This window comes from Protopterus annectens, chromosome 10.part0 (assembly GCF_019279795.1).
Source record: "Protopterus annectens isolate FY-2018-M chromosome 10.part0, PAN1.0, whole genome shotgun sequence".
NCBI classification, from domain to species: domain Eukaryota; kingdom Metazoa; phylum Chordata; order Ceratodontiformes; family Protopteridae; genus Protopterus; species Protopterus annectens.
Window position 1 is genome coordinate 80,072,223 of NC_056744.1, and position 15,913 is coordinate 80,088,135.

Here is a 15,913-nt window from a genome sequence, read left to right on the forward strand (position 1 = left end):
TGCTGTGGGATGAAGCACCTAAAGATCACCCCTACCACTACCAGACTAATGGTCTTGAGGAGAGGTTAATCTCTACACTGAAGACTATGCTATGGGCATTTGCAGACCAATTTAAGAGAGAGTGGGACAAATATTTGCCCCATCTGCTGTTTGCTTACAGAGAGGTACCTCAGGAATCAAAAGGTTTTTCACCCTTTGAGTTGCTGTATGGGCATAGGGTGATGGGGCACTTGGATTTGATTCATGATGAGTGGGAGGTTGAGTGTCAATCCCCCAAGGAGAATGTTGAGGCATAATGTCCTAAACCTCAGGACAAGGCTCAGGGAGCTCATGGGCTTGGCCTAGGAGAACCTGACATGACCCCAACAGCAGAAAAAGGTCTGGTATAACAGGAATGCTCAAGCCCTAGAGTATGCTCTGGTACATCAGCTTATGGTGCTCATTCCTGTCAGACACAATAAGCTGCAAGCAACTTGGGAGGGACCCTTCAAAGTGGTATGGAAGGTCAGTGATGTTAACTACATGGTAAAACTGCTAGACATGAGGCAGAGGTGCAAACTGTATCATGTTAAAATGATGAAGCCTTATGATGATATGGAGGCCCTTGTGCTGAGTATTTACAGTGTGTGGCAGGAGGAATCTGAGGGGGATCTGGTGACTGATCTCTTCAGTGAGGCTCATACTGACACCTCAGTGGAAGGGGTAGCAATGTCCTAGAGGCTAGCCCCTACCTAGGCTTGAGAAAGAAATGTTACAGGAGTTTGGGGACATGTTCACTGGGAAATCTGGGTACACCCACCTGGTGCAGCACCATATGGATACAGGACCCCAAAGAACTATCAAGCAGGCCCCTTACAGGGCGCCTGAGAAAGTCAGACAGACTCTGAGGGAGGAAACACAGCAGCTGTTGGAACTGAGTATAATCCAGGGGTCCAGCAGTCCCTGGGCCTCCCCAGTGGTGCTGGCACCAAAGAAGGATGGCAGCACCAGGTTCTGTGTGGATTACAGAAACCTAAACAGTCATGCAGCGTCAGATGCTTACCCCATGCCTAGGAGATGTGAAGCCTTATCTAACCACTGTTGATCTGACCAAGGACTACTGGCAAGTGCCCCTGACTCCCACCACTAGAGATAGGTCAGTCTCTGTGACTCCTTTTGGATTATACAAGTTCACAAAAATGCCCGTTGGGATGAAAAATGCCCCAGTGACCTTCTAGAGGCTGGTAGATCATACCCTAGCAGGAGCAGGAGATTATGCCATTGCTTACATGGATTATATTGTCATCTACACCCATTCCTGTCAAGATCACCTTCACCATGTTAGAGAGGTCCTGGGCAGACTATAAAGGGCAGAGTTGACCATTAAGCCCAGTAATTGTCAGGTGAGTGTGGCAGATGTTGCCTACCTGGGACTTAGAGTGGTAAGTGGTAAGATCAGGCCAGAATGTGCCAAATTGGAAGCTATTCAGGCATGGCCTGCCCCTGTTACCAAAAAGCAGGTGAAGGCATTCTTGGGGACAGCAGGGTACTATAGAAAGTTTGTTCCCAATTATAGTACAATAGCTGCTCCCCTCACAGACCTGACAAGGAAAAGTAGGCTAGATAAGGTTGTGTGGACCCCAGCCTACAAGCAGGCATTGCAAAATCTTAAAGGGGCTTTGGGAGGACCCTCTTTGCTAGCCAGTCCAGATTACAGCAAATAATTTGTTGCGCAGGTTGATGCTTCAAACAATGGGATGAGGCTGTACACAGCCAGGTTTCCTCAGAGGGGGAAGAGTACCCTCTTGTATATCTCAGCCATAGACTCCAACCCAGGGAGGAATGTTATGCAGCTGTAGAAAAAGAATGTCTAGCTATAATATGGGCACTGCAAAAACTTCAGCCCTGTCTGTTTGGAAGGAAATTCACTGTGGTTACAGACCACAATCCTTTAACATGGCTACATTGATCCAGCCAGCAAAATGCCAAGTTATTAAGGTGGAGCCTAGGGTTGCAGGCATATGACATGATAGTGCAGCACTGTAGTGGGGTCAGCAGTGCCAATGTAGATGAACTCTCAAGACAGGGTATGGGTTAATGTGTTCCCAGACATGCTCATTTTTCTCAAGCAACATTCCTTCAGGGTCACTTTAGAAACTAGCTTGAGTCTTCAAAGCAGGGTAGTGATGTTGTGATGTGAGGTAGTGCCAGCTGTGCCATAGACAGTAGGGCAGTGCATGTGTAACATGTGCCAGCATAGCCATTGTAAAGCATTATATGTCATTTGAATATCAAACTAATTTGTACAGATGATTGTGTTAAAAATGTATTTGTAAAACTGCTTGTGTTAGAAATGTATCAACAGTGGGTCCTGCTGGACAGAAATGAAATATACATGTTTGGCACACTCTGTATTGCTGTAACTGATGAAATGTATATATTTTAACAGAGGATACTGGAAGGGAAGATGTTTAGCTCAGCCCAGCTAACCTTAAGAAAAATAGCCTGAAATTTAATGACTTGGTTTAGGCAATAAAGATTTTATATCACAGGTCTGAATGCAGCCAGTGACGCAATGTCTGTAAAAAGCCTGTGCTGGGATCCTACTCTATTGTCCTTAGTGATGAACAAATTGCTACTCTGGGGTGCCAGAGAATGGCTTGTTAGTTTCTGCAGGAAGGATGGAAGTGTTGGAATTCTTTTACAGTTTCTAGATACTGTAATAAACCTTAACTAAAGTTCTATGTGCATATTGTGACACATCACTGCCAGGTCCTGGTTCAGTTTCTAGTGAGAGGGTAGTGTGGGAACCACAGAGTCAGGTGACCAGATGTGATGTCATTCTGTAGCCAGCACTGAAATTGTATTTGAACACTAATGAGAGATGTGAGATGTGCACTCTGTTTTTGGACCTGACAAGGTACTCATCTCCATTCATCTTGCCTTGCTTTAGTAAGTAACCAGGGAACAGTAATTCTTCAGTTAGTTAGAAAACTATAGTTAGATTAGTTATTTTTTTATCTGTCTGAATCTTTCCATGAGTGTTGTTTTTTTTTATATATTTTCTGTGATTGAAACTCTGGTGTGTATTGTAAATAGATATTCAGTATTTTCATGTTTTTTTATTATTTATTATTAAATATATCTAAACCTTTCATTGTGGCTGGTCTTTTAGAAAATATTTAACTTTTGAAAGTACTTGCATTTATTTAGTAGCACTGTGGCTACACATTCCTGAAAGTCTTGCTGCTTGGTTAAACACTGCCATCTGTATAAGTATTAATTTTAATAAGTGTAATTGGGTACCCTGGTAAGAGTCTTAAAGTAGCTGGCTTCAGCTGTTCTGGTGGCAGCAGATCAACCTTATAGTCTGGGTGGAGGTGGCAGAGCGGGTAAGCGGTGCCAGCCTTTTCCCAGGTGGGTAAGTGCGTGTGTGTGTGTGTGTGTGTGTGTGTGTGTGTGTGTGTGTGTGTGTGTGTGTGTGTGTGTGTGTGTGTGTGAAAATCAAATGTGAAAGAGAGTGTGCGTGACAGCTACTTTGAACAGGCACACTGGGAGCACTAATTTCACAGAGAGGGTGGTGGAGGACTTGACTTAGAACACCTGGCTAAGGACTCAGCTCTATAGTGGTCAGTGGGGAGTCTAAGAGTAGAGTAAGACTCCATGCAGCCATCATGTCTGGCGAGCGATCCAGGAACAGCCTGTCGGGGCATGCAAGAGAGCTCCTAAAATGGCTCTTACACGGACAGGGCTGAGACATGCAAATTACCTCTATTACAGCCGAAAGTCATGCAAATGAGGTAGATTTGTGATTCAGGAAACCCGAACCTGTCCGAGTAAGAGTAGTGTTATCTGCAGAAATGTACTCAGTTGACAACTGAGTACCATTCTGCAAATAGCAAAACAGAGCCGTGACAGCTCCAAATAAAGGTTGCATCCCATAGAGGAAGCATGCCAATGGCCAAATATACGGCCATTGGCAATGTTTCCTGATGCAAAATGAAAAAAAATGAATTTATTTTTTTTCCCGAGTTTCCATGTTTAAGCATAGCGCAGCTTCGCGCAAACGGGCTGCACTAAAAAAAAACAGAAAAAGAAAAATTAAAACCCACAAATGTGGATTTTATGGGTATTTGTAATGTACAATGAAAGGCAATGGCAGGCTGAAGACAACATGGCTACCGAGTAGGGGTTGCTGAGGGGGGAGCCCAGTCTAAGAGATGTAACCAAGCATTAGTAGGCAATCCTATGCAAATGAGGGTAAGGATAGTGAATCCCAAGTCTACATAGCAAATGAGCACAGTCAGTGGAGTGTAAGACTAGGATAAGGGGAGTAACAGAGTAGGATATAGGTGACATCAGGAGGGGGTATGTATGAAAGAAGATAAGCTCATTGGAGCAGAGTGGCATGTGTTAGCTGTCAGTTGCTCATCACTGGAAGAGGTGTGTCATCAGGTATCCTAGCTAAAGTCAAGAAATAGAAGGTGCACACTGTGGGTATCACTAAAGTTTCTTGTAAAATGCTTGCAACGTGTATGCGTGCGTGTGCGCACCTGTAAACCCAAGTAAGACAGTGTGCGCATGTGTAAGCGTGAGTGCGCACATTTAAGCCATAGTAAGCATGTATAAGGCAGTTTACAGTATTGTGAGCGTGTTTGTGCTGGTGTGTCTGTGTTTAAGCAGGAATTAGCTAGTGTAACTCTGTCTAAGCCTGTGTGTGCGTGTGTTATCACGTCTACACGCGTCTGTGCTAGTGTGCGTGGCGCTGCCCCCCTGAGGAAATGGAAAGAGAAAAGGAAGCACAACAAACAGTAGGAAGTTAACCAGGGAGAGTCAGCAGAGCTAGTAGGTGGAAATAATCAGAATCAGGCAATTACACAGGCAGTAAACCAGCCCAGCCCAGCCCAGCACTTAAAACTCTGCAAACAACTTTTCACCATGTATTGCTCAGAGACACTGCAGCACTGCAGTAAGCTAAGAGAAGTGAATACTGAAAAGGCTTAACTGAGACAAAGAAATGTTAGGGGCTGCATTGCTGTCATAAACCGACATATGCAACATGCTGCGGGTGGTGACAATGGGAATGCTGCCAACCAACCCCCAGTGAGGAGACGGAGAAGAGTGTACAGGCCCATGGGCTACATGAGCTGGAGATAGTGGAGCGCTATAGAGTGGACAGAGACCTCATGCAGCAAATTGTTGAGCTGTTCAGGCCATGCCTCACACACAGAACCAACAGAGGGGAACCCATTCCAGTGGAAACCAAGGTATGCGTTGGCCTACGAATACTAGCAACAGGTACCTTCCAGAGACCAACTCGTGATATGATGGGGATATCACAGGCATCAGCATCCAGAGTACTGCACCAGTTTCTGGATGCAATGTCAGCACATGTCGGTGATCATGTATATTTCCCCAATTCCTGTGAGGTATTGGCCAGCAATATGCATCTCTTCCAGCAAATAGCGGAATACCCTGAGGTAGTGGGTGCAATAGACTGCACACACATATGCATCAAAGCACCAGCCGGTGAGCGGGGTAGGATCTACTTTAACCGCAAGGGCTTCCCCTCCATCAACTGCCAGGTTGTGTGTGATGCCCAAGGCATAATACTGAATGTGTGTGCTAGCTGCCCTGGAAGCTACCATGATTCCCATATCTGGTATCTGACGCAGCTGTACCAGACATTTGCCAATGGGGACATCCCACATGGTCACCTAGTGGGGGATGCTGGTTATGCAATGGAGCCGTGGCTGATGACACCCATCAGAAATGCACACACACCTGAACAGGAATGCCATAATGAGGCACATGCACAAACACAAAATGTAATTGAGCATGTGTTTGAGCTGCTCAAGTCACGGTTCCGGTGCCTGGACACATCTGGTGGAGCCTTGCAGTACACACCAACTACATGTACCCAAATTGTCATGGTATGTTCTATGCTACATAATGTGATCCTGTGAAAACAGCTGCAGCAGGACCAGCATAGGCCTGGGCCAAACAGCCCTCCACCATTGCCAAGTTCATCACAGGCAGAGCGTGACTCGGAGGAGGAACAACCTGAGCCTGCCCCAGTAGGCAGAAGGAGGCGTGCCCAGTATGATTTGGCCTTGCAAAGAGGCAACGCATAGCACATACACTGGCTCAGTAGGAACCCTGGAAATGATACCTCTCTCTGACCCGCACATATAGCAAAAGGGATGCCTAAGTTGACACTACCTGCTTCAAACATGTACAGGGAGTGTAGTATGTGCATATGACATAGACAGCCTTGCAGCACCACCTGAGGCATGATTGCCATGTGTCAAGCAATTTAAGGTAGTGCTAAACAGCATTTACCACCATGTAGTATATGCAAACAGAATACACACACCAACTAGTACAACTGTGGTCAGTGTTGAGTAATATTGGGCAATGTCCAGCACTGTTGGTGAATATACAGCAATGTTGGACAAGCCTGGTCTAAGTAGGGCATAGCAGAACAAAAGCCAACATGCTCATATTTGCTTAACTGGCCCTTAAGCAGTCTGGTCTGCTCAGTATGGAAATATAAAGCAGTGATGGGCCTCGAACCCAGGATACTGTGCACCATAGTTAAAGCACTGTACCACTAAACCATGACAGCATTGCACGCTCAGCCAGTATGAAGGGATGTTGATAAGTCTATGCAAAGTATCTCATGGAAACCCTGCAGGCACAGCATAATCCCTGTTGAGTTATGACACAAAGGTGAGTCCTGCAGTAAGAACAGAACTTGACTTCCAACACACACGGTATAAATGTTAATATTGGTCATGTTCACACACATCCAGAAATGTAGTGGACTTCAGATCGCAACATACTGAAAGATCACACTGGGCATGCTCACACACTTGAATAAATGAGACATATGTCAGGCAACAAAACATGGAAAGCCTGAACTGGGCATGCTCACACACTTAGGCCATGTCTGACTACAGCAGTGGGCCACACATATCTGGCAGTTGCATGTGTTAACCCAGGAACCTCTCACTATCCAGCAATCCACACTGTGCACACAGTTACATGACAACAGACACTTATATAATATAGTGGAACCCTGTCATGATCAAACATGTTCCACAGATACCTAAATTGTTCATGGAAACTGGAAAAGGTAAGACGATAAAGACCTGCAAACAGTATCAGCAATAAATAGTGTGCATCCCGAGCAGAAGCATAGGTTCAGAGGTCGATAGTAGGCTATCTGGCCTAGGGTATGTACAAGCCTAGCCAGAGTGTGTTTGGCTTTTGCAGCCCTGTCAGAGTACTACACTGTGCCAGTGAATAGTAGGTCACACAAGATAGCCCATGTACATTTAGGCTAGTGTGCCTCTGTGTAGCAGGGACACAGAAGATATCCCATGGGTAAACATACAACCACCCATACAGCCATCAAGATGTCCCCTGTAGGTGGTTAGTGGGTGGTTCTGCCTATGTGAAACTGTGATCACAATCTGGAGTGAGTGGAGGCCCTGGGATAAGAATCTGTCCCTCCGGCATGTCCTATTAACATCTGTGCTGAGGTATATGTCCCTGGAGTGTGTAGCTACAAGGCAGTTGGATATCCTGAGGTGGATGGAGCATGTCCATTAATTTTGGGTGAGGTATTACTGCAAACAACAGTCACACATCATATCTGAGTAGGTGGTAAGCGACTGAGTAGAGCTGGAGTTACTGCATCTGAACTGTGCATGTCATCTGTGTGAGTCCCTACATCTGCTTGGTGTGGAACTTATAGGTTCATAGGTAGATACTAGGCTATCTGCCCTTGAGCATTTATAAGCCTAGCCAAAGTGTGTTTGGCGTCCATCTCCCTATTAGATTAGTCTACTGTGCTTCTGTAAATTAGGTCACAGAAGGTACCCTTTAAGATTAGTTTGCTGTGCCTCTGTCTAGCAGGGACACAGAAGAGATCCCAGGGGTGAATTTGCGATTTCCCATCCATGTGTCCAGATTTGACTTGAAGAGGGTCAGCGAGGGGTTATGTCTAATATGAATTGGGATTCTATTCCAGAGTGAGGGGACCCTCTGGGAAATGAATCTGTCCCTCCAGCATGTCCTTTTTATTTTTTTGCTGAGGTTTAAGTCCCTGGAGCATGTATCTCTAAGGGACTTGGATTTTTGAGGTGGAGCATGTCCATTAATTCTGGCTTTGACATGGCTTTGTATGTCAGGCATATATTGCCTCTGAGTAGGCGGTAAGCAACTGAGTAGAGCTGGAGTTTCCTTAGTTGAGCTGCATATGACATCTGTTTGTAGCCCATGATCCTCTTGGAGAGGTACTTTTGGGTCTCTCCAGGTGCTGCAGGTGTCGGGTAAGGTACATCCCAAAAGGGCCATTGTATTCAAGTATGGGGCTGATGACTGACGAGTAGGGGGGGCACAATGACCTCTCTTGATGTAGATGCAAACCCTTTCGTGATAAGGTGGCATATATAGAAGGTCTTTGTAACCACTTTGGCAATGTGATTATCAAAGGAGAAATTACTATATACATTGGTCCCCAAATCTCAAATTACTACTTCTGTACTTAATGGATTACCACCTGTGGTAATTTGTGTGCACCTTGTTTTTCACAAAGGGGATGACTATGCACTTTTTAGCATGTAGCTTGAGCTTGTGGCTCTGGCACCAAACATCCATCTCTGTGAGACCCTTCTGGAGGATGCTTGTGTCAGCTGGAGAGTCGATTATGGCCCCCAGTTTGCAGTAATCTGTGAACCTTGTCAGCCATAATCCCCCCGTGTTAGCCTGAACCTCAGAGAAGTATATACCGAACCAGAGAGGTCCCAGAACTGAGCCCTGTGGGATGCCACTAGTAACTGGTTTGTATTCAGACATGGCACCTGCGATTATGATCATGTGGGTTCTATCCCTGAGCCAGTTTGCAACCCATCTTGTGATATAGGGGTTGATATTTAAGCTGTTAAGCTTATGTATGATTTCCGAGTGGGATATTGTGTTGAACATTTTTGCGAGGTCCAGATAGGCTGTGTGGACTACCTTGCCCTCATCCATAGCTTTGGTAACTGTTTTAAAGAAATCAACTAGGTTTAAGAGGCAAGATCTGCCCTTAGCAAAGCCGAATTGGGTAGGGTCCAGTATCTGGAGGCTCCCAATTCCTTTGTTTATGAGTTCCATGATAATACGCTCCATAGCTGTACAGACCAGACTAGTCAGGCTTATGGGGCGATAGTTCCCAGGGTCTGTTGTGGCACCACCTTTGTGGAGTGGAACCACTGTAGCTGTACGCCATTATTTGGGTACATATCCTGTAGTAAGGCTAAGTTTGAACAGTAACTTAATGTGAGGGTTCAGTTCTTCTTGGAGCTTGTGTAAGACACAGCCTGGGACACCGTCCAGTCCCATAGCTGCTGTGTTTTTTGCTTTGGCAAGGGCAGCCTTCACCTGTGCATCTGTGATGTCAGGGAGGTTGCATTCAGTTGGGATAGGCATTTGTTCCTTTGTGGGTGAAGGGGGGGGGTTGTGCTGAATCTGTCTGCCAGGATGTTGGCTGTCTGTAGTTTCGGTATATTTTGTACCGTTATGCAACAATTCAGAGCATATCTGGGAGTTTCCACCCATATTATGGGCATAACTAAAGAAGGACTTGTGATTATCTTTAGAGTCTAGGGCAATTTCCCTTTGGAAACTGGCCTTTGATGATTTTATGAGGTATAGAAGTTTCTTGCTAATACTAATCAGAGATGCCCTCCATTTTTGGGATTTTGCTCTGTCATGTAGTAGCTTCCTCCTTCTGTTGTATAGCTTATTTATGGCCGGGGTCCACCAAACAGGTCTCCTGTTTTAGGAGGAGTGAGTCTTCATTTTATTTGGGATATAGCATGATCCATGCATTCCTGCAGGTGCTCTTAGAATGCATTTGTAAAGGATTCTGCGGATTGGCCTGTATTATCCTCTGGCCCATGGGCTTTGAAGGATTCCACCTCAGTTTTGAGAAGTGCAAAGTTGGTGTTTGAGAAATTCTATACAGTGATTTCCTTGGCTGGGGGTGGGGACGGGATATGGATGCCCATGGAAATTTGTTAATGGTCTGATCTTACCAATGAGGGGTTTACCTCTGGTGTGGAACATAGAGTCCCCATGTTGGTGATGACCAGGTCCAATATGTTGTTCCCTCTTGTGGGAGTGGTGACCAGTTGTTCCATCGCATTACAGTTTATAACTTCAAAGAACCATTGGGAGAGTGTGTTTGGGCATGAGTAGTTGTTGCAGTCAATGTTTGGGTAGTTGAAGTCACCCAATAACATAGTTTTAGGAGAGACCTTGATATTCTCCAGTGTTCTCAGGAATGCCAAGTGGGGTTCCTGTAATAGGGAGGGTGTTCTGTAGCAGGCTACAAACTGAAAGGCAGTTTGGCCCACTGTTAGTTGCACATGGATGGTTTCTGATGCTTCGTGCAGTGCCACTAACCTGGAGGTGTAGGTATCTTTGATGAATATAGATACTGCCCCTCCTTTTGTGCTTTTGTCCAAGTTTTGTGTGTGAAACGCATGGTATGAGTTATAACCTGGTAGTGCTGGGGTGCTCTCAGGAGCCTTGAACCAGGTTTCTGTTACTGCACAGACATCGATATTCTCCATACTGAGGAGAGCCTCAAGTGGGTGCATCTTGAGGTTTAGACATCTGGCAATGAGTAGCATTACCTTTAGATTTTGTATCCTTGGGTTGTCTATGGAGGTGTGTTTGTCCTTTGAGCTTCACCTAAAAAATGCACTATCGGGGTGGCAAGAGGCATGGCCAGTATACGGAAGCCTAAGGGTGACAGGTGCAAGCCGTCCCTAGTGAAGCAACGTGGCTTGTCAGGCATGTCATCCCAGGTTGACAGACACTGGATCCCCATTGAATGACACCAGTACTGTAGACAATTGTTGAAACTGATCATTTTGTCTTTATACTCTGGCATCATTCTTGGTGAGGGCAAGATACTACCCAAGGTCAGGGTCATACCAGCCTGGGCTATATGATCAGAGAGCTGCTCTATGTCTCATTTCTTGTAGTCCAGGGAGGTACGTCTCATGTCATTCACACCTGCATGGACAATGACGGAGTCATACTTGTACCTGCTTTGGAGTGACCTGAGTGCTTGCATTATGTGGTGGATCCTGCCACCTGACAGGCAGCTTACAGTGACCTTCTCCTTGTTCAGTCAGTTGAGTGGGATGTCAGTATGCCGGACATTAGAGTCCCCTATAACAAGTGTATTTGGTGGGTTGTTTGGCCTTAAGGGCTGTGAGGCACACTGATTTTGTGAGATATGTGATTCGTGGGTATTGTTGAGGGGTGGTTGCTGCTTGGGTATCTGTGGTCAGTACAGTTGCTGCAGGTGTTGAGTAAGGTACACCCCAAGGTGCCATTGTAACCAAGCATGGTTGTTATTAGTATAGGGGCACAATGACATCACTCGATCTAGATGTGAAACCATATGGGATAAGGTTGCTTATATAGAAGGTCTGTCCAACCACTGTGGCAACGTGAATGTCAAAGACGACAGTACAAACAAGTCATGTCCCCAATCACCTAACAACACCCACCATATGTAATGGAGTACTACCTATGTGTTAATGTGTGGGCATGTTGTTATTCCCAAAGGGGATGACTATGCAACTAATGGCATTTAGCTGTAGGCTATGGCTCAGGCACCAGTCATCCATCTCTGTGAGACCCTGTTGGAGTATGCATGTGGCAGCTGGAGAGGTGATCATGGCACCCAGTATGCAGTCAAGTGTGAACAAGGTCAGCCATATTCCCCCTGTGGTAGCCTGTACATCAGACAAATATATACTGAACAAGAGAGGTCCCAGGACCGAGCCGTGTGGGATGCCATGTGTAACTCTTGTATAGTCAGACATGGCACCTGCAATTCTGACCATGTGGGTGCTATCCCTGATCCAGGTAGCAATCCATCATGTGAGATATGTGTCCATATCGATGCTGGTGAGCCTATGCATAATGGCCCAGTGGGTTATTGTGTGGAAGGGATTAGCAAGCTTCAGGTAGGCTGCGTGTACAACTGTCCCTATGTTGATGGACCTGTTAACTGTCAAAAGAATACAAACATGTTCAAGAGGCAAGATCTGCCCACAACAATGCTGAAATGTGTAGGATACAGTGTCTGTAGTTTCCTGATGTCTATGTGTAAGAGTCCCATGACAATACACTCCATAGCTTTGCATAACAGGATAGTTAGGCTTATAGGGCAATATTGTCTGTGGTCCATTCTGGCACCAACTATGTGGAGTGGGAACACTGTTGCTGTATGCCATTCTGTGGGTACATATCCTGTAGTAACTCCAATATTGCACAGTGATGTAATGTGAGGGTTACGTCTGTCATGAAGCTCGTGTAAGATGCAGGCTGGGACACCAACTGGTCACATTGATGCTGTAATGTATGCTTTGGGAGGGCAGCACTCACCTGTTACTGTGTGGTGTCAGGGAGGTTACACTCTGTTGGGATGGATAGTTGCTCCCTAGGGAGGATGGGGAGACATCTGCACTGAACCTGTTTGCCAGGATGTTGGCTATGCCAGTGGGTTCAGGGTAAGTGTAGTCAGTATGCAGTAACTCACAGCATATCAGTGAGTGTCCACCCAGGTTCCTGACCTAACTGATGAAGGCCTTGTGATAGTCCTACTTGTCTGGTGCAATTGTCCGTGAGAAGAAGACCGTAGATAAGTACATGAGTGATCATAGCTGTCTGCTAGTACAGATCACAGATGCTTTCCCCGACCGGGATTGTGCTCTATCATGTAGTAGCTTCCTCCTGACATTGTACAGCTCATTAATGGCTGCTGTCTACCAGACAGGTCCCCTGCCATTGGAGGAGTGAGTCTTGTTGTTATTTGGGGTAGCACAATCCATGCAGTCCGCTAGGAGTCCATAGAATGTGCATGTAAAGGATTCAGCAGTCGGCATTGTATTTCACACTGTCTCAAGCTCTCTGAAGGATACCACCTTGCTTTGGTGAAGTGAGACATTGGCTCATTAAAAGTTCACCAAGATTACCCAGGATGGGTGTGTGGAGTGTATATGTATGTCCAGTGAGATAGATGTATGTTCCGACCTTACCAATGAAGGGTATATTGCTGGTGTGTAACATAGAGTCCCCATGTTGGTGATGATCAGGTCCAATATGTATTCCCCCTTGTGGCGACTGGTTGTGCCATAGCATATGAATGTACAAATTGTAGCGACTCTAGGGTGAGGTTGTTGCGGCTTGAGTAGTATCCTCAGTCAATATTCATGTATCTGATGTCACCCAATATAATGGTGTTTGTGGAGACCATCATATCCCCCACTGTTCCCAGGAAAGCCGAGTGTGGTTCCTGAGTATGGGAGGGTGGTCTGTAGTAGGCAACAAACTGAAAGGCAGTTTTGAACAATGGTAGTTGTATATGTATGGTCTGTGATGCTTACTGCAGTGCCACTAACCCGGAGGTGTGTGTATCTGTGATGTATAGGGATACACCCCCTAGTTGTGTTGTCCGTTCCAAGTCCTGTGGTCAGAAAGCATGGTATGAAACATAACTTGGTAGTGCCGGTGTGCATATGTGACCCTGAACTAGGCGTCTGTTAGTGCACATATATTGCTATCTCCCATACTGAGGGGAGTCCTGAGTGGCCGCAATATGAGGGTAGCACATCTAGTGTTGAGCAGCATTACCCTTAGTGTTATTTAACCTGTAATGTCTATGTAGGTGGGTTTGCCTTTTGAGCCCTGCTCAACAAATGCACTATTGTGGTAGCAAGACCCTTAGCCAGCATTCAAAGGTCCAAGGGTGACAGGTGCAAGCTGTCCATAGTGAAGCTACGTGGCATGTTGAGCATGTCACCACAGGCTGACATACACTGTATCCCCTATGAATGACACCAATCTGTTAGCCAAGTGTTAAATATGATATGTTTGTCTGTATACTGTGGCATCATACTTGGTGGGTGTAAGATGCTAGACAAGGTCAGGGTCATACTGGCCTGGGCTACATGATGACACTGTTCCTCCATGTACCATGTCATGTGGTCCAGGGTGTAACATCTGAGGTTTTATGCACCAGCATGGACAATGATGGTGCCAGTCCTGTACTTACTTTGTAGTGACCTGACTGCATGTGTTATGTGGCAGATCCTGGCACATGACAGACAGCACAAAGGGACTATTCCCTTGTATGGGCTGGTGAGTGGTACGTCAGTGTGTCTGACAATAAGTGTCGCCTATCACAAGTGTATTATGTGTGTTGTGTAGCCCGAAGGCAAGTGACTGTGTGGCACACTGACATTGTGAACTATGTGAGATGTGGGAATTGTAGTGGGGTAGCAGTTGTGTGTGTGCCTGCTGTGGAGGTCTCTGCTGCTTAGGCAGAGTTCATTTACAGCATCCGAGTATGTGTATGTGTGATAATGTGGTTTGAGTGCTGTCGCCAGAGGATATGTGAGACTGATATGTGGTGTATGTGGTTATCTTCACCACCTGATAGACTATGCCAGTCATGGGTCGAGAGAGTTCAGCACCCTGTATGTCTCTATAGGTGCATCTCACACATATATCTGGGTTTGTTGTGAGGAGGAAAGTCTTTTCTGTGTACATGAGGCAGATGTGACATTGTGTCTACATCACAATATTCATCAGCTGGACTGGAGAGTGCACACAAAGCCGACCCCTGGACATGCCGGGATATCATCATGACATACTCTGTAGCCAGATGACAAAGGATCAGTAGGGTGTTAAGTGTGTAAAGGAGTATAACAGGGATTAGTGCTCAGGTTTGTTGGTGTTCTGTAAAGAGTAGCTGAGAAGGAGTCCAGACTGAATCATGACACCTCCGACAGCTATGTCATATATAGCAATGTACACACATATATGTCATGAGGCAGGGCCAACTGTACCTGACTGACAATGCCGACATCCTGACAGACAGGCCCATATAAACATACCCACCTCCCACCGACGCTAGTCCATATCATCATACCAGGAGATATCACATGTAGAATGGATGAACAGCTACCCCCAAAGCTAAAAGCATGGCATCAAGTGGACTACATTGATTCCCAATATGTGTCATGCATAAACTACAGAATAAACAGATCCTGCACCTGAACAGTCAGCTGAACTGCCTCCCCTACACAGGATGTGGAACCGTTGAATGTGTTAAAGCAACATACGGCACTCCACACAAGTGTTGGTGCACAGCACACCATGGGATGTACAGTCCAGTATGCCTATGAAGTATGATCTGCAAGCCATGGAGTCCATCATGGTTGAAGTCATAAACCGAGCTATTGGAAGCTGACATACACACAACCCTACTAACCATGGTATGTTCATGTGCGGATCATGGTTCCCAAACATGCAAGACTGTTTGCAATGCAGCCACACAGGACATACATCACTGAACACAGCTACACATGTCTCACATACACTTTTAATAGCCCTTTATCAACATCCCAGACACATGTAGTACCCACAAAACCAACAAGCCGTGCATAAATATGTGTTGACATATGAAGGAATGTCAATGTGTCCACAGATAGATCACACAAGGTAAGGATTATGAGTTCCTGTTCCAGCTGTTGACACCTGATGACCCACATGGACCATTCCTGGAATGGCATAAAACAAAGTGTACACACATTACCATGTCCAGTCTGATGAGGTCACCTCCCTAGAAATACAGATGGAGAAGGGAACCCACTCAGTAAAGCAAATAGCGCGCTGCGCTAATGCGTCTCTTTCACTCTAGTATCATAACCTAGTTAGGTAGGGGTTTGAATCCTGCTGACTGTGTGTGGGGGGGGTGCATATGTGTATGCAATTCTCTTTAAAAGGAGTGGCCTTTTTGAAGACACACCACAGATGTACATTCCTCTTTGGAAAGACTGATGATTTCACCACC